Source organism: Pinus tabuliformis, chromosome 3_2, assembly GCF_031772625.1.
Source record: "Pinus tabuliformis cultivar Carrire ecotype Pingquan chromosome 3_2, CPIR1, whole genome shotgun sequence".
Taxonomy (NCBI): domain Eukaryota; kingdom Viridiplantae; phylum Streptophyta; class Pinopsida; order Pinales; family Pinaceae; genus Pinus; species Pinus tabuliformis.
This window is the reverse complement of record NC_142302.1, coordinates 887,139,345-887,160,163: the sequence shown is the minus strand read 5'-3', so window position 1 is coordinate 887,160,163 and position 20,819 is coordinate 887,139,345. Positions and strand designations below refer to the sequence as shown.

General features: G+C 40.4%; 1 pseudogene; it reads left to right on the top strand.

The window, feature by feature from the left end:
* Window positions 1-11,457: 11,457 nt before the first annotated feature.
* Window positions 11,458-12,335, top strand: LOC149183450 (short-chain type dehydrogenase/reductase pseudogene; annotated as a pseudogene).
* Window positions 12,336-20,819: the final 8,484 nt, after the last annotated feature.

Genomic DNA, 20,819 nt, shown 5'->3' with positions numbered 1-20,819 from the left:
TGTAATGAGTTTTGTCTCTTCCTTAATAAGTTATTAATATTTGTTATCATGCAGTTTTTTATAGCATGTGGTTTGTTATGCTACCTAATCTTTGTTATCATGCGGTTTGTTATAGCATGTGATTTTTTATGCCTCTTAAGCATCAAACATTTTATGTTTACCGTTAGTAGTGATTACACACATCTTTGCCTTCAAATTTTACACACACACACACATCTTTGCCTTCAAATTTTACACACACACATATATATAACTCATCTCCACAAGGATGTGCCACATATGCAAACATAATCAACATAATGCAATCCTTCAATCTAGAACCAGTTGTGGAATCGGAGGTTTACTCATTGCAACATTCAAAATGAGACAACACAAAACATTTGTGATATGGGTACCTCTGATGTGGAACAGATGCGATAACATAATTAACTCATTTTAATAACTATATCGGGTCCATAATATCAGAGGTTTTGATATCAGAGATAATCGCAACATGCCATAGTTTGCAAACTTGTGCTATAATAAAGCTCCGATATGGTGGACGCCAAATTACAATTAAACTCGTTTTAATATCAATATCGCATCCATATTGTCGGCCATTTTAGATGATGGCACATAACGAAAGTTTTGATAAATGGATGTGATCTTAGATTAAATCCAATCTTATAATTATACTGGGTCCACAAGTGAATCGGTGATTGGTGATTTGATATCGAAGGTTTCATTCAAAAGTCTCAATATCAAGGTGGATGTGAAATTCTTATTAATCAATGTTAATACACCATATCGAGTCTGGATATCGGATATTGGAGCAAATATGAGGTCAGAGATTATCACATATCACAGCACATGCCTTCAAGAATATCGACGGGATATGGATATCAGAGGAAGTGCTCTATCGCAAGTCAAAGATCAGGGGGTTTCAAGTGCTAACATATAACAAAAACACCAAGTCATCAACTGCACATATATGATATTGTTGTTCATCTGTATATTTAACAAATTTTGATTAAAACACATGAATGGTGATACTAGTCTAATCGCATGCAATAACATATATGACAAACTTGAATTAAAGCAGTGCTTCAGCTCAAAAACATAGCATCAACGTAAAGATAATAATACCTGATACACATTCACTCTGCTCACAAGTAAAATCACTGTGGTTCTTCTTTCTATTAAGACTTGTTTTATAGCTACAGTAGTAAAAACAAAAATACTTCTCGCAAATTTTAGAACCCCCTTTCTTCATAACAATGAAGGGGATTTAAAGTTTAAAATCAAAACTCAAATATAGAAAAGTCCATAAAATTTTGCGTTGGTCCAAACAAATCACACTTAAAATAAAAATGCAAACTAATAGTACAATTCTGTTACAACAAGTTGATCAAGACTTAAACGAAGACTACACTGCCAATTGTTGTTGAAGTTCGCATCTCTGTCAGCGGCTTCAATTCAGGTGGATATTCGGGCCTAAGGCGCATTCATGCAGTGAATAGTGCATCATTGAGTGCTGGCATCTGCTCACTGGTTGTATTTAGAAGACACCTCAACATCAACCCTTGCCTATGTTGTTTGACTAGGAAATGTCAATGGCATTCCAAGTCAATCTTTGATAAAGCTTTTATCTGCTCAGCCTTCCTTTTTTATGATTCTTGCCAAGATTTTGTTCATATTTTAACATTGGGCAACGTATCTTTTGGGCACTCCGAGATTAAATTTGCCTGCAGCAGGCTATCGTTGATTGATTCAAACATGCTGCTATATATGTCCCTAGCACTATAGACTGTCGTCTCTACATTTTTAAGCCTTATCTCCCATTATTGGAAGACAATCTCTTTCTGAGATTCTTCTATTTTGGGTAGATTTGCTAATCGACCCTTAGAGTTGTTCTACCAGTGAATGAAATCGAAGATTTTCTCTTCAACTTCCTTGCTATATGTCCTCAAATCGGATAGTTGATTCAAAAGTGCATCAGCTGATTGGCACATCTCTTCGATAATGGCCAAATGTTGTGTTTCTTTCATGAATTTTGTTATCTCAGGATTAGCCTTCAGTTGCTCAATCATGCGCTCTAGCTCCTGTATATGGGCATCCTGTCTCTTCATGTTAGATCCATATTGAATCTTCAGTCCATCGAAACTGGTTTGCAATTGTGCAAATTGAGCTTGCCATTACTGGACAATTCCTTGCTTTTCATTTTCTAAATTTTGTTCAAGGTGCCTTATTCTATCATCTTTCTCCCTTAGGAGTTGTTGCACTTTTGTGGCTTTGTCAATTGTTGCACTAGCATAAGCTCCTGCATATTGTGATAGTCTCCCAAGATCTTCAGCAGGGGTCACTTGGGCATCTTTCCACAGTACTTGAAAGGAGGTATTTGCAGGGACCAAAGCCTGCCTTTGTTCAATCCTTCTCCTCTTTCTCTACCTGTTGACTACTGCTCTGTGTTTGGGACTATAAAATACATCTAGAGGAGGAATCTCCTCAATATTGAGAACGACCTCAAAAGTAATAAAATTTGGATGATTTCCAGATCATCAATGTCCATAGTTTCTTTAGAAACCTCAACAATGAACGAGGTCTTCTTAGTGATTACAGGAGTCTGAGCAATATGTGCCTGCGATAGAGTATGTTGTTTTTTAGGGTCAGTCTCTTTAAGAAATTGATCCCAAATCACATCCAGACTTTCTTCTGTCGTTACCTTCTTTTCCTTTGATTCGCTAGTTGTCGATGTTTCAGTTACATGAACTGCATCTTGACTCTGAGATGTGTCATTCCTATGTCTTGTTTTGTGTTCTGCTTATTTAGATTCATAATTTCACTAGGAAAATGGGAAATCCTTTTAACCCTATATTGATGAAACTGCACTAATTCCTCAGGGTTGAGCCATGTTTTTGCTTCTTTTTCAACCTCTACATAATTTGAGGCCAATTGAAAGAAATCATCAAATTTATCAAGCTCATTTGTAAACTGCCTGATCTTTGCCTGTGTTGTAATATTTTTGGCAGTATCAATCGGATCATACTACCGATTTGGAATGGTTGGAAATTTCATCAATTGGATTTCCTCCATCTCCTTAGTAGCATGTTTGAAATTCTCTAAAGAATAGAATCCACAACGAAACGAAAAAATAGGCCACATTGTCTTCTTGCATTCTCTCATGACCTTAGACAGGTCATTTCCCACAGTCTAGTAGGTTATTTCTCGGGCTAGGATCTTATCGGTAACATACACGGGCAACACATGAGGCTGTGCAAGGCTACCAAAAACTCGAACATAGGTAAATGATTCCTCCCCAAACCATCTTCCAACTGATAAGAGGTCAATGTTTCCTTCAATAGAGATTCGAGGGCACTTCTCATTGAAAACAAACTGGTAAATAGGAAGGACGACACCATGGCTAATCTTGTAAAAATGGGGTCGGTATTTTGACTCCCATATAATATTATGGTAAATGTGAATAGGAAAAGGGTCTTCAATAGTCCATTTCCATCCCATGGATGGAAAATATGAAGTGAAACAAATAGAATCCATAATGTAGGCACTTATGTAGAATGGGACAACAATAGTTTCAGAAGAAGAAAAAATATGTTTTTTCCTATATTAGGATTTTGTTGCTTACATTGTTGGGTAGAATAGTTCCCCAGTCCATTACATAACTATCAGAGGCAACTTCAATCAGGGGTACCCATTGGTCTAAAAACTTTTGGGTATTGGCATAGCCAAACAATCTACACATCATTGCAGTAGCATAACAATAGGGTGCATTAATAGAGGCTATAGCATACATACCCTTGTCCTCCCGCTTATGCTTGCTTGGGTCTCTTCTCCATCCTCAAATGACCTCAAATTGGTGTTCGTTTCCCTGCATGAACTTCTGAATGAAGTCTTTATCATATTTCTTCTAAGCTTGTGGGAGGTGGTACATTGCAAACAAATCTTTTCCAGTGAAAGAGTCAATGACCGTCTGTCTCTTTCTCATGAAGTTCTTATCTACAATGTTCATTTGATCAATGACCCATCTGATCATATCCATATAAGGCAAGATGCTTGTTCGAGCGCCAATTCTATGGAGAAACGAATTGGCCACATCACTGTATGTAATTTCTGAAACAAGAACCCTATCCTCTGTTGTGACTATTCTTCGTGTGACTTTTGGCCCTTCATCTTCAAAAAGCTTATACATGGCCTCCCAACTAGCGACCCTAGCATTAAGGGTGCATGTCGTGTCGGAAAATAGCCCAGGCATTTCTGTGACCTCAGGAGGAGGAGCAACTAGTTGTTGTTGAACGAAAATTTTCTTCTGGGTTTAGTTGGTCGAGACATTTCTCGTGAATTCTGTTTATTGGGACTAGCCTACGAGGAAAAAACATAAGAATTACTAGCACCTACACTTAAAGAAAATGACCAATTATACATAAATCCAATACTTTTATGAGCGAAATCTTTGGGAATTGTTAGTATTAATGAAAGCATTTAGAATATCGAAAACCATAAATTCACTACATTTCGCCATTAATTGATAAAACATGCATCCACATGGCCTTCGATACACGTCAGCTTTACCAGAGATTTTTATCGAAGAAATCATATGGTTGTCCTACCAAAACTTGTGATCTCATCTATCTCCAGACCCAATTAATTTTATCATAACATATTTAATATAAAATCGCATCCGCCCTTCATCACAGCTTTTGGAATGAAACCTTCGCTTAGATCCACCGATCTCCGATTGCGATATGTCTTACGCCCCGATTACCTTTATTATAATGGCTTCAATGTAATATTGTACACGTCAGCTTTATCTGAGATTTTAATCGAAGAAATCATATGGTTGTCCTAGCAAAACTTGTGATCTCATCTATCTTTGGCCCCGATTAATTTTATCATAACATCTTTAATATAAAATCGCATCTGCCCTTCATCATAGTTTTTGGAATGAAACATTCGCTTACATTCGCCGATCTCTGATTGCGATATGCCAATAGCACTTGATTCCTTTGAACTCTTTGTGATCATCGTATTAGCCCTCAAATCGGAGCCCTCTCTACCAACCATTTCCAATTGAAGGTGTAATCTTGGTGTACGACATGTCAATTCGTTGATTGTCGATCTCCAATCACCTTCTGCGTTTGGGCCTTGGTCCTGTAGCTCTTCACATGACCACAGTCTAGCCCCCATATCGAAACCCTTCAATCAGAGGTTTCACTTCAATGCACAATATGCCTCAACCTCTGATTGTTGATCTCCCATACGTGATGCCATCGCTACCACGTATCTGCCCCCTGCCACCTTGTGAGTAATGTCGCGTGTTACCATTTTTTGGCCTATTGTGAGCCTTGAAATTGTCGAATCCGCAAGCCACGTATCAACTGTGTTGGCACGCCATGATGACGTCAGCCTCCGCGTGTCACATCTCGCAACCAATTATTGGCTGCCACGTGTCCCTTAACACATCTAGTCATTGTTTGCCATGTGTCTCTTATCGGATCCAATCTTTTGCTACCACACGTCCCTTTGGGAGGAGAGAGAAAAGGCTCCAACTTCTTTGGTTTTGTAGACAAATCCTTTGTTAATTTTTTATCGCTCATCCCGACACATTAACACTAGTGGCCCATTCTCGGCGATTTCATCACATATCGACATTTTTGAAATGTGGTCACTCTGCCTCAATTCCAAAGACAAAGTACATAGCTTGGGCACCCCGACTCGCGATTGGTGATATCATAAGACCTCCGACTGTTGATATTGACTTTCATATAGTGTCACCTCTAATAATCGTCGATATCATATGCGGATGCGATTCGTTTTTTTATAATGTTTTTGTGTGATTTCGCCTTCGTTGTGTCGCAACTTTCCAATATCGCATATTTGTGACACCTGTCATGTTAAAACCTCTAATACTTAATAAGCTCTTTTTTGCTCAAACAAAAATAAACTCAGAATCTACATGTCCTATCAGCGTTACTTTGCGCCTCTTAATACACTTTCTAGTTTTATAAATAGACGACTATCTATATTTATATGGAAATAGTTGATTATAGACCAATTCAATCAACTTCAACGAATCCTTACCAAATACCAGACAAATTCAAACTCCAAACACATGAAAGGTAAACTATGCCATAAAAGTTTAAAACTTATCGTTCTCCAAATGACAACTAAAATTGTTAACACGTCATTCCGATGTTTGTGATAAAATTTTCTAGTGATGCATAACGCTGCTCAACTAAAATGCCAATATGTTGTACGTCAGCGATGATATCATTCAGTTTTATATGATTTTAGCTTTTGCCTCTTCAAATCAGCAATGATGTCATTGGGTGTATATGCTTTGAAAATCAACTCCAACACGAAAACCATTGGACCGCACCGCTTGGCTATATATATACCTCTAACAGACAAGTCTCGGAGGAGGAGGAGAAAAGGAGAAGATGATGGCATTGGAAGGACGAGTGGCCATTGTAATAGGTGCCTCTAGGGGGATTGGTAGGGAAACTGCCCTCCATTTGGCGAAAAAGGGAGCCAAAGTGGTCGTCCATTACTCCTCCAATCAAGCCGCAGCAAAAGAGGTGGCCTCCAAAATCAATAATTCAGTTTCTTCCAGTGACGGTGTTCGGGAGATTGTGTGCAACACCGACGTGGTAGAGCCCTCCTAGGTCACCCACCTATTCGGCACGGCTGAGCAAATGTTTGGGACCCTCCATGTCACGCCCCTACACATGTGGTAGTCTTTCAACTGCTTATAGCGAGGTGCGGCACTACCAATCGTTTTCTTTTCACCAATACTTACGATTGTAGACTACGCCTAACATTCCACTTATCCTACTTAGTTTGTGTTTTGCAACCAAGGATTATTAATGTGTTCCTTTATACAAGTGAAAGCCCATAACATTCACATAAACAGCATTATACAAAAGAAATGCACAACAGTATAAAGGGAGGGGCAACTCCCTACAATATGAGTCTGCCCGAATCATTATATTATACAATCTTCACTTTTACAAAGTACAAGTTAAATCTTGGGAAACCCCAAATTTACACTTAGCCAATTTTCACAACTTCGGCAAACTCAGTTGCCCAGCTCGTCGGCGCCTCCACACGGTCGCCGCACGACTCACCAACCCTTCGTTCACCTCATCGCACGATCATGTTGTTTGCCCAACTTGGGCGCGCCTCCAAGTCGCCACACACGGGCGCCTCTGCCCGAGACACACCTTTGTTCACAATCTCAACACTTCACCAAAAGTCACACCGGGCACACTTGCACGACGGGCGGGCACTCACCCGAGTCACCCAAGAACCTGTGCCAAGTCGTCGCACAAACCGGGTGCCACACACCCGTGCACGCCTCACTCCAACCGGCGGGCGACCCTGCCCACGCCCTTCACCCAAAACCAAGAACGACACTTAACTCCGTGCGGCCTTGCCCAAGAATGGGCGCATCTTCCAAATCTGCGCCTTCACCTCTTGTGCGTCCACCTTCTAGTTCTGCGCCTTCCCTTACATGTTTGAGCGATGAGCAAATGGTTGTTAAATGAGCTCCACGCTTCACTTGTTTATACGGGTGGTAGGGCGAGTTGGCTCACCCGGCCGACTCGTCCTCCACGCCTTACGCACCCCTACTCCATCACAACTACACCGTCGGCTTTCTGTCCAAGTATGGGTCGGCCTCCATATGTTTTAACTCATATCTCTCACGCATATAAACTCCAGCTCACCCTCCTCTTATGCACATAACACTCCATCGCATATCTAAGTCGAGCTCGCACATAACCAGAATGTTGTTCGTTTAGCTCCAACCGCGCGCGCACTGTTCCACCCACGCAACTTCCATCGGTCGTGGTCGCACTTCACCCGGTGGGCGGGTCAAGGACTACAGGTCCTTACATCCTCCTCCACCTGAAGTCATTGTCGTCCTCGACAACATACCATCCTGGTAGCCATCCACCAAGATCATCAATATCTGTCTCATCCATGATGCCAACTCCTCCACATACTGCGAACATCTCTGCATCATATGTAGAACCATTGTCTCCACCATGTCTCGTCCCAGCCACCATTGTCACCAAGATCACCATACCAAGGTATACACCCCATCGGTATGTCACACATCGGAAATCATCTCAATCCATGACCATCAACCATCTCGTCGTAATCTCCACATGCTGCTCTCCATCCTGGAAGGCTGGCCATTCCATTTCAAGCTACATGCTTCCTGCAACATCTCATGTCGACCTCATCATGTGTTGTCCTCATGTGAACTGCTGCCATGATACTCCAACATAATGCTAACACATCTCTGTACATGCCGGCCTCCATGTCTGAACTAGTTGGGTAGCTAATCCAACTATCACGCTCAAACCATGAGAATGCACATCCTCATGCCACCATCAGTTGTTTCTCAGAACATCCCGTCACATCCTCAACTCGATCAAGAATCCATCTCCATATAAGTAAGCCATTCTCAGGTCCATGAAGTAGGCCTCATCTCATCTGCAACATGCTATCCATGATGTCCAGTACTAATGTGCTGCATGAAATCAGTCACATCTACCCCAACATCATCATCCATATGTGTGCCTCCTCAATATGAAGAGACCATCTCATCAACTCCGACTCTCGATGTGCCACATCCAGGTCCATGAAGCAACCTCCATCATATCTGCAATGTGCCATCCCTCAAGCCTGCCATAGAAACAAGTATACACCTGTCTCATCTATCCATGTGCTGCCCATGATCATAGATCAATCAGCTCTCATGTGTCCCAAGTAGTTGAGTCTCGGCTCAACCCATGCCCAAGTGTTGCCACCAAGGCATCATCATCGTCGTAACTCCATCACTCCAAAGTGTCTTGTATCGATCCTCCACATCAAGTCACTCTTTCAAGCCATTCCCATACATGTACTTGAAAGTATGCACCCCATCCTGCATCAAAGTCTCTGACCTCAGCTCCTCAATGCATCAGATCCTCTAAGTCCACCATATATGAAGTCCCTAAAAGTCACAACCTCATGTCATCATGAGCTCCATGAGTCATCTCCAACCAACATCTCAGCAAGCATACAAGTCTCGGCCCAAAGGTCTCTGTAAGATGTCTCAGCTCTCCATGTAGTAGGAATGCTCCATAGCCTGCTCACAACTCCACCCAAGTCCATGGCCTTGTTGTACAAGAGTGCACAACCTCTCCATCGGCTCATAAATAATAAATCTCCATGTCACACCAGCAAATCCACCTGCACAACATCCATGCCTTGGCACTCCTCATTGGATGCCCATAAGTGACACCTCTACAAGTGCTCCTACATCATGTCCCTGCATAGACTGCCATGCTCCATGTCTCCAACCTGATGTCCATGACTAAGTTGCCCATGTAGTCCAACCAAGTAGACCCACCACAACAATCGGTCATCCCCATCCAAGTCTGCAATATTCGGTCTAGTGAACTCGGTCACCCAACCATATCATCATCACATGAGTCTCTCCATCATAGCTCCCCACTAAAGGTTCCACCAAGACTATCTCTTGGTCTCGACCATGAGAAGTCCACCCAAGCATCATCATACCTCAAGTGTGTGCCCTCCAATCTGTCCGTGATTCATGTCGGGCACTTAGCCAATTCTCCATGTGGCTAAAGCGTGACCCAATCCTTCGCAACGATCATCATGTTCCTCCCTTGTCACGGGCCTTTGTACCTTCTGTCATAAGGTCACAAACAACCCCAACAAGTCCATCAACAATCAACAATCCTTGCTTCTCCATACAAGGTCTCATCATACTCATCCATGGTAAGATCCTCCCCTGCATCGACAAATTGATTTTTCCCTTCCCTGCATACGGTCCATCCACCAAATGCTCAAATGAAACACAAGTATTAATAGTACTTACATCATCATCATGAGGTTCCTCCATGTGAGTATCCTCATCCATCCATGTCTGCAAACTGCACGATCCTGGTCCAAGTTGATCAATCTCAAGTTCATCCTCCATCGTTGTCATATCTGCAACATCCTCAATCATCATGGCTTCCTCTTCCTTGTTAGCACAATCTGCAACTTCATCTTGCTCCATTATCCAACCAAGATGAAGAAGTTCGTCTTTAACATTCTTTTCCAAGACTTCAAACTTATCTCGAATCTGAGGGTTCTCTTCTTCCAACCGCTTCAACCTGTATAAAGTAAGCAAGAGATTCCCTTCACATTCTTCCAAACTTGCCATGCCTTGTCGTTCAGCTTGGTCCAAGCACTAAGCTTCACCTCTGCTAAACATGTTTCACCATTCACCTAAATCACCTTGATATTCCCCCTGTCACCTGCAAAACTTGAGCTCCCTCCCAAGTCTTCGGTCTTCGTAGTATCAGCTCCTTGATTCAGTTCACTAGCTCTGATACCACCTGTCATGAAGTGCAGGTGTGTATTAGCTTCAACGCTTCAACACCAGCACCATCTCCCCGGCACTAGCTCTAATACCACATGTCACACCCCTACACCTACGGTAGTCTTTCAACCACTTATAGCGAGGTGCGGCACTACCAATCGTTTTATTTTCACCAATACTTACAATTGTAGACTACGCCTAACATTCCACTTATCCTACTTAGTTTGTGTTTCGCAACCAAGTATTATTAATGTGTTCCTTTATACAAGTGAAAGCCCATAACATTCACATAAACAACATTATACAAGAGAAATGCACAACAGTATAAAGGGAGGGGCAACTCCCTGCAATATGAGTCTGCCCGAATCAATATATTATACAATCTTCACTTTTACAAAGTACAAGTTAAATCTTGGGAAACCCCAAATTTACACTTAGCCAATTTTCACAACTTCGGCAAACTCGGTTGCCCAGCTCGTCGGCGCCTCCGCACGGTCGCCGCACGACTCACCAACCCTTCATTCACCTCGTCGCACGATCGTGTTGTTTGCCCAACTTGGGCGCGCCTCCAAGTCGCCACACACGGGCGCCTCTGCCCGAGACACACCTTTGTTCACAATCTCAACACTTCACCAAAAGTCACACCGTGCACACTTGCATGACGGGCGGGCGCTCACCCGAGTCACCCAAGAACCCATGCCAAGTCGTCGCACAAACCGGCACCACACACCCGTGCACGCCTCACTCCAACCGGCGGGCGACCCTGCCCACGCCCTTCACCCAAAACCAAGAACAACACTTAACTCTGTGCGGCCTTGCCCAAGAATGGGCGCATCTTCCAAATCTGCGCCTTCACCTCTTGTGCGTCCACCTTCTAGTTCTGTGCCTTCCCTTATATGTTTAAGCGATGAGCGAATGGTTGTTAAATGAGCTCCACACTTCACTTGTTTATACGGGTGGCAGGGCGAGTTGGCTCACCTGGCTGACTCATCCTCCACGCCTTACGCACCCCTACTCCATCACAACTACACCGTCAGCTTTGTGTCCAAGTATGGGTCGGCCTCCATATGTTTTAACTCATATCTCTCACGCATATAAACTCCAGCTCGCCCTCCTCTTATGCGCATAACACTCCATCGCATATCCAAGTCGAGCTCGCACATAACCGGAATGCTATTCGTTCAGCTCCAACCACGCGCGCACTGTTCCACCCGCGCGCCTTCCATCGGTCGCGGTCGCACTTCACCCGGTGGGCGGGTCAAGGACTGCAGGTCCTTACACTCCACATCGTGGTAAACAATGCACGAGTGGCAGATTCAAACTATTCCTCCCTCGCGCAGACCTCCGATGAGGACTGGGACAAGATTTTCCAAGTGAATTGCAAAGGGGCTTTTATTTGTCGTAGAGAAGCTGCTAATAGGGTTTTCCGCGGTGGCGATGGCCGCATCATCAACCTAAGCAGCTCCCTGGTGGGGTTACCGACACCGGGGTTCGGCGCCTACACGACCAGCAAGGCGGGGGTGGAGATGATGACGAGAATCATGGCGCAGGAGTTTAGGGGCACTCACATTACTGCAAATTGCGTGGCGCCAGGCCCTATTGCCACCGATATGTTCCTTACCGGGAGGAGTGCGGCGGCGGTGGAAGTGGCGGCCAAATCCAGCACGTTTGATTAGTTGGGGAAGGTGGAAGACGTGGCTCCGGTGGTTGCGTTCTTGGCGAGCGATGAAGGAGAATGGGTTAATGCTCAGGTCGTCCGGGTCAATGGAGGCCGGGTTTAATTCATAGAATTGGATGGTTTCTCTCCATATTTTATTTTTTCTAGATTATTATACTGTGCTTTCAGACTTCACTTGGGGTATTAATGGATTGTGTTCACTCTTGTGCTTCAAGTGGTGTTTTGTCCATAAGATAAAGTAAATATTTAGCATACACTAAATTTTTGCTTTGGCTATTTAAGAGGTGTATGATGTGTCCTACAATTAATATGGGGCTGAAATATTACAGCACATTTTATGGATTTCACATCATCATATTTAAAATTATTTAAATTAGACAGTTTAAAGTTGAAGGTACAACGAATTACCTTCTATTATGGTGTTTAATGATCTCCTAAACAAGATGTTCATATGCATTTATTCCGTGATTCCAGCGAATGAGTTGAAACATTTCTTAACAATAAACCCTCCATATCAATCTAGCACTTTCTGAAATTATTGTAAATATGAATTCAAACAATGTTTTTACTTAGGAAGAATTCTTAGGTTTCTTATTAAAAAAGTAGATATAAAAGATGTTAATTTAGTATTGAACATAGTGTTGAATGTTGTATGAGACTGGATGTGCATCCTCAAATTATTATAAACTTGAGTGTGCATCCTCAAATTATTACTATTAATCATCCAATTATGCATATCCACTCACGCATTGAATATTGGTTAGTAAGGTGGATAATTTTCACCTTTATATCATACATTTATGTCATACCACGCAAATAAAATCTCAAATGTGCTACGTAGGTGGATATGTATTGTTGAATATTATCATTAATAATCCTATGACACATACCCACTCTCATGCAACATTGAATGTTGTGTACTAAGGTGAATAATGTTTGCCCTCGTGTCATACCATGAGGGTGAAAGCTTGAATGCTTTGATTAGTTTTTTTGGTAAGTACTATGTAGTGAAATGACTTTTTCCGGTAAGTACTATGTAGTGAAATGACTTGACACTAGCTGATAGAGAAAATTTGTGGATTTGGGAATATGTGTAGAAGCACTATATAGGATGTTGAATGTTTTAAGGGAGTAGATATCAAAAGAAAGGAAGAAAATTATTTTAATAACTATTAAGTTAAAAATAAGCTTAGTGAAATGATTTGACACTACCTGATAGAGTAAATTTGTGGATTTGAGAATATATGTAGAGGCACTATATAGCTGATAGAGCAAATTTGTGGATTTGGGAATATGTGTAGAGGTATTATATAGGATGTTGAATGTCTTAAGGGAGTAGATATCAAAAGAAAGGAAGAAAATTATTATAACGACTACTAGGCTAAAGATAGCTTATGGAATAGGTTGCTTTTTCTTCTTCAATGGAATCTTTCAATGGAGTCTTTGGAAGGCATGAGAGCCTCCAATTACTTAGTCCTCAAACATTTCATGTTATGGACGAATGTGAAGGAACGCAGATAGCTTATGGGACAAATTGCTTTTTCTTCTTCAATGGAATCTTTCAATGGAGTCTTTGGAAGGCATGAGAGCTTCCAATTACTTAGTCCTCAAACATTACATGTCATGGACGAAAGTGAAGGAACACAGTGAAGTGGAGTAGTGAGGAGGAGACGTTTTGCCTTATCCAATGTGCAAGGGAGTCATGGACGAAAGTGATGGAAAAGACGTTTTGCTTCTGGTGAGGGAAGATTTAGTTGGAAGGTTAATCCATTGTAGGAAAGTTTTGTGGCAAAAGAACATCAATGGAGAACCTCGACTCTTAGATAAAAAAAGAAATGTGAGTTCTTATTTTAAATATTTCCCACATTCTATCCACAAAAGCAACAAACTTCAAAAACATTTATTTGCAACCAACAATATGGTCACACTTCATAATAAACAAGTGTAAAAAAATACCAAATGCAACAATCACATGCAAAATGATAGAACACACCAGAAACCAAACTTTAATAAGAATCAAGATGTCCACTAACATAGGAAAATCTTTAATAAGAATCAAGATGTCCCTAACATAGAAAAATATTATTATGTATAAAGTAATATTTAATCTAAAAATTCCTATACAAAATACTTATCAATACATCACTTAAAATCATTACCATTTTCTATAAAACCTAATCTAAACCACCGAAAATAATTACACCTCTTGTTAGTGACTTTATAAACATATTAACCTTCCATGGCATTCCAGAATCCAAACCATGTCCCACTTATAACAAGGTGAGGCATACACATGGTCCACTTAAAATAGCATGGATGTAGACATAAATCAAGAGAAATGACATTACCAAAGATAATAATAAACATTATACATGCTCCATTTAAAATAGCATGGATGTTGACAAAGACATTATCAAAGATAACAGTGTCGAAGAAAAACTATTACTTTACAGAACTGTCATGACAGTTCCTCTCTGCAAGGTTCTGTTCACGGACAAAGCTTTCAGGAGAAAAACTATTATTATACAGAACTGTCATGACAGTTCCTCTCTGCAAAGTTCTGTTCACGGACAAAGCTTTCAAAGTTTTCAGTAAAAGAGCAAAAGAGCATCTTCCTTCATCTGCTGGCATCGAGTTTCGTTGTCACTGCACCTTCTTTTCACACAATTTAAATAGCCTCAATGAGTTGCAAACTTCGAGTTTCGCTGTCCCTGCACCTTCTTTTCACACAATCTAAATAACCTCAATGAGTTGCAAACTACTAGCAAATACAGAGGTCACAATTCCCATGGTTTTGAAACTCCACAATTTTCCTGTAATATCATTATTTGTTATAATCAGCCCTCAGTGGATATCTTTGCTAAAGCTTACAGAACATCTTTATATTAATGGAAATGTACAAAACAAATATACAGAAAATCTACCATTTACCAAAAATACAAGGCCTATATATTTTATGAGTATATATCAGGACATCAACAGGTGGAGTGAGTTGTTTGTGGGTGGGCCTATAAGAGAGTCAATGCAACCTTGCATGAATAAAGTCAAAAGGTTTGGTCTCGCACCATGGAGTAAGTTTAAATTTTACAGTGATTTCCCTCGAAGGATGCAAACCATACAAAGATGGCATCAACAGGTGGAGTGAGTTGTTTGTGGGTGGGCCTATGCGAGAGTCAATGCAACCTTGCATGATTAAAGTCCAAAGGCTTGGTCTCGCACCATGGAGTAAGTTTAAATTTTACAGTGATTTCCCTCAAAGGATGCAAACCATACAAAGATGGCAGCATTTATCATTCAAATCTCTCTGCAGTTCCCAACAGCCAAATGCATGCAGTCTACATTGACATACAAGTAGTTCTCTACAGGGCACGAACGTTTCTCTCAGTGGAAAGGATCAGTTGTAGACTCAGTTGTCGGTGCATTTTTGACCCAGAATGTTTCTGATCATCTTTCAAGGTAAACGAATATCTTCTTCATATTATATAGAACATCCCAAACTATGCATTTCTTTTTCTGATGCCACTATAAATTCTAGAAAGGAGAACACTGTCTACTATTATAGCTGTGATTTGACAAGTAATTCTAAAAGCTAGTTTATGTCTTCTGCAGCTCAGCATTCATATCCCTTGCCTCACGATTCCCCCGTGTCGAGAAGAATGAGGGTACTCCATGTGACCGCAAGGATTTGGGGGAATCTGAGCTGGAGGTGAGCACACTTGCTTATGAAGTAAGCCAGACAGAGGAAAACCCAGGTCAGCTATTATCAAAACAGATTCCTGAGCACTCCCCAGTGAGCCCTCGGAAATTAACACCAATAGTTGTGCTACTTTGTCCGAAGCTGGACGTTCACCAGCGACAACAAATTGTGGGAAAAACTCCTTCACAGAGATCCCATGTGATAAGATTCTAGTTTCAAATATGGTACCTCAAAACATGGCTTCTTTCAAAGATGTCCTAGATAAAGAAAGCCAGCGAGTTGATCTGAAAGTGCAGAATCCGTCAAAGCCTACGATTGCACAGTTAGGGTATCAAGGTAATTATAATCATGACAAGCAACCCTTTGAAGATGATTTTTTCGATTGCGGTAGTGGTCATGAAAATGCCATCAATAGGCATCAATAGCTTTGAGTTTCACAAGGGGAATAAGGCATCAGTTGGGCAAATTTCAACTCAATTTAGTCAACCTTGTTAATACAATCCCAACAGGTTGGGAGAATTTTATGAATCAGCTGGTAATTTAGTCAAACTTGTTTCAGTACAATGTCAACAGGTTTTTCTTCAAAAAGGAAAATTGACCAAGGGCAGCAGTAATAGTTTGGCTAGTAGCTAAGGATTTGAAAGAAACAGGGGCATATAAAGAATGGGTTTTCTGGGGTATTTATAAATTAATGGTTTTAGAGAGGGTTTCTTCTGGATTTAGTCAATTCCAGAACTAAGTTGTTGTACGATAGGGTAAGACTACTGTTTCTTCTTCTTCTTCAAAACTAGAAATGAAACAGGTGTATGCAATTCTTTATCTGCTGAAACAGGTGTATCACCTTCCGCACAACACCTACTTTCTTTGTGGCCCCTGCCTCCGTAAATTTCTCTGTATTTGATACTTGCCTCAACCAAAACTACGTAATAGACTAAGCTAAAGACTCTGCTCAAACTCCGATATAAAAAATTCCTCAATTGCGAATAGAAAGATATATACCCATCATAGAAAGATAGTAGTCTTTATTACTTAGTATTTATAGTGAGAAATGGCTGACTAAATGAGTAAAGTACCTACAGGAAAATTGACACAGGCTTTAATGTCCTTCATCTACATAATCGTAACTTCCAAGTAATTTCTTTGTATAATTGCTAATCCATACAAAATTCAGGACAATTCGTGGGTCTACTCTATGAGAGAACTCATTGGCTTGGACAAGAACAAGATGAAATTCAAAGAAGGATGACAAATGTTAACCATCAATCTTAGCCAGAATCCAAGAAGGAACGTGATACATAGTACCAATTCAACCATAGATTAAAGATCTAACTCTAATGACCCACAGACACACAATGAAAACATAGACTCTGGAATGGAGGATGAAGGCATACTAGGCTTTGGTGATTGGAATGTTTGACATTGAAGTTAATTCAGAAACTCTTCAAAAATTGGCAAAAAAATGTAGCAAAGTCAACATAGCAGTCTGGGAGTAGGGCTACGTAGAGAGAGGCAGGCTAATGTGCCAGAAATAGTGAGCCAAAATGGCAGAAAAGTATGGTTCATTTCAGAAAAACAATTATATTAATACTCGTAAAGAACCAACTGACAGAATTATTAATCCACTGACCAAAGAATAATGCACAACAGATATTGGTATGTATAATCTAGATGTGGACATTGGTATGTCTAATCTAGATGCGGACTCTGGAGATAGTTCCCAAAGAAGAAAGCCTAAAAGGAAGCTCAGATAGCAACTGATTAGTGGAAGCAAAGAATTGATGAGGCAATCACTCTCGAATTGATATTCTTTAACATGATAGCATACTTGTAATACAAAATTGGTTATTTTGCCAAAAAAAAAAATGATATTCTATAACATAATAGCATACTTGTAATACAAAATTAATTCAAAATTGGTTACTTTGCCAAAAATCTTTTGTTGAAGACAAAAACAACAAATCGGGCTCTAATACCAATGAGAGATTAACTTAAAGTAAAGCAACACTGAATAATATGTCTACAAAATATGGCCTTCTCGATCTTCTAAATTCATCTTTGTTTCATGGAATTTAGATTCTGTGAACTTGGCCTTCCTTATACTAGAGTAGGCTGGGATGGTTCGATGGCTGGCTGGGATGGCTGGAAGATAAATGAAGAAAATGCTTCTGGTGCCCTGTGTCCTGTGGAGCTACGGCAGTGGCAAAATTAATGAAGCCTGGGTTTACCCCAACAATATGCTTGTGAACGGCTGGATCCAGTCCAACAATATGCTTGTGAACTAGACCTTGAAGGAATTCACTCAACCATTTTGATCGCCTAGTATAGTTTGCTTTGTATATCAGGTTTTAAGTATACCTTTTGAGGCAGAACTGATGGAAGACAAGGGAGAGCCCCTAGAGGTCTTGTGAAGGATGCTTCCAATGCTCTGTGCAAGTCTTCCTGATGCCTAAGTGTTTTACATAGCCTACAAATCTGCAATTTGAGGAGAACGAATAGCCGATCAGATAGACATTATACTTTATTAAGGCCATTAATGTGGCCTGCACCCAGAACACATAATCCTCATTGCATAGACTCTCACTTAATAATCTCTTTCATGTACTTTCAGTTTACATCAATATAAAATACCAATATTTTAAGCTAAAACAATTGAAATATTTATCTTTCTTTCCATCACAAGAGAAGCACTCACATATAAAAACTCGAAACTTAATGCGACCATGATAATTAAACTGCGATTCTGTATGCGGAAAGCTCAAAGAATCGTTAAAACTTAATGCCCAGAAATATAAATTACCTCCAGCCATTGGTGATGTTCTTGATGCAAACCACAGTCCACTTGCTTCTTTACTTCAGCACTCCAGCTTCAATCCAAGCAAAAAGAAAAGAATACAGAAAGTCTGAAGGCACTTCCAAGCTCTGCTCTCCCAACTTGATGGTGTAAAAACTGAAGGAATTGAGATGCAAGCTTGGGGACCAAACAGATAAATTTATAGCCAAGCTTCCATCAAGCTTCTGATGGCTATGTGTCAGGTGTTCCACAGATCAAGGTAGAGAACTCCAGATGGAGTAATGGACCACTTCAGTAGCTCCCAACAATAAATTTATTAACTGCAGTTGATTTCCTTAATTTAAGGAAATTACTGCAGTTGGTTTCCAGAAATTAAGGAAAGACTGCAGTTGGATTCCAGAATTGTAGGCAGCAGTTGTCAAAAAAATTAATGGAGCTTAACATTCTCCCACTTGGTCCATACTTCCAAACTTAATGTCTCAACTTAAAACCCATTGATAATCTGTATTAAGTAATAGATACATGAATCATGGCGATAAGTCCTCTAATGACGAGTATTATCTTCCATGTATTACTATGTATTTATTCTTATTATAATTTATGTGGCAACAATTTCTTAATGAATAAACCTTATGTTTATTCTTAGTCCTTCTTAAATGAATTTTCTCAAATCAACTTAAGGTGCACATAAATATGAGAAAAAACATGACAATAATTAAGAATTTCATTAAAATAACATTGTCCATACAATGAGAAACGACATAATGGAACCAAGTCCCATATTCATTACATGATCCTTGAATTTAAACGGTGGCATGCCCTTAGTCAAAGGATCAGCGATCATCAACTCAGTGCTGACGTGCTCAATGACCACTTTCTTTTCTTTAACACGTTCCCTTATAGCTAAATACTTAATGTCGATGTGTTTATTTCGACTCCCACTTTTGTTGTTTTTAGCCATAAAAACAGCCGCTGAATTATCACAATATATTCTCAATGGCTTAGAGATAGAATCCATAATTCTAAGCCCAGAAATGAAACTCTTAAGCCATACACCATGTAAAGTAGCCTCAAAACAGGAGACGAACTCAGCTTCCATAGTGGAAGTGGCAATCAAGGTCTGCTTGGCACTCCTCCATGATACAACTCCATCGGCCATCATAAAAATGTAACCTGATGTTGATTTGCGTGAATCAACACATCCAGCAAAGTCAGAATCTGAGTAGCCAATTACTTCCAAGTTGATTGTCCGTCTATACATAAGCATGTAGCCTTTGGTTCCTTGAAGGTATCTCATTACTTTCTTTGCAGCTCTCCAGTGGTCTAAACCTGGATCACTCTGATATCGTCCCAACATTCCCACAACAAATGCAATGTCAGATCTTATGCAGACTTGAGCATACATTAGGCTTCCGACAGCAGAAGCATATGGAATGTTCTTCATTTGTTCCCTTTCAAGGTCGTTCTTCGGGCATTGGTTCAAATTGAACCTATCACCCTTCACAATGGGAGCTACACTTGGTGAACAATCCTTCATCCGAAATCTCTCTAAAATTTTATTAATATAGGTTTCCTGTGACAGACCCAAGATGCCTCGAAATCTATCTCTATGGATCTTAATGCCAATGACATAAGATGCCTCACCCATATTTTTCATGTCAAAATTTTTAGAGAGGAATTGTTTCACCTCATGTAGCAAACCCTTATCATTGGCTGCTAGCAAAATGTCATCCACATATAAAACAAGAAAACAAATTTTACTCCCACTAACTTTCAGGTATATACATTGATCCATAATGTTTTCTACAAAACCAAAAGAAGAAATTACATTATGGAATTTCAAATACCATTGGCGGGATGCTTGTTTTAAACCATATAATGACTTCTTGAGCTTGCAAACCAATTGCTCACCATCACTAGAGGGGAATCCTTCAGGTTGTTTCATGTAAACCTCCTCCTCTAGATCTCCGTTAAGAAAAGCCGTTTTCACATCCATTTGTTGCAACTCCAAGTCAAAATGGGCTACTAATGCCATGATTATGCGCAAGTCTCCGTCTTTTTCTCTGTCTTTTTCTCTTAGATACAGGAGAAAAAGTCTCCGTGTAGTCGATTCCTTCTTTCTGAGTGAATCCCTTAGCAACAAGTCTTGCCTTGTATCTCTCAATGTTGCCCAATGAGTCTTTCTTTGTCTTAAAGACCCATTTACATCCAATGGCTTTTGCACCATTAGGAAACTCAACAAGATCCAAGACTTCGTTACTCTTTATGGAATTCA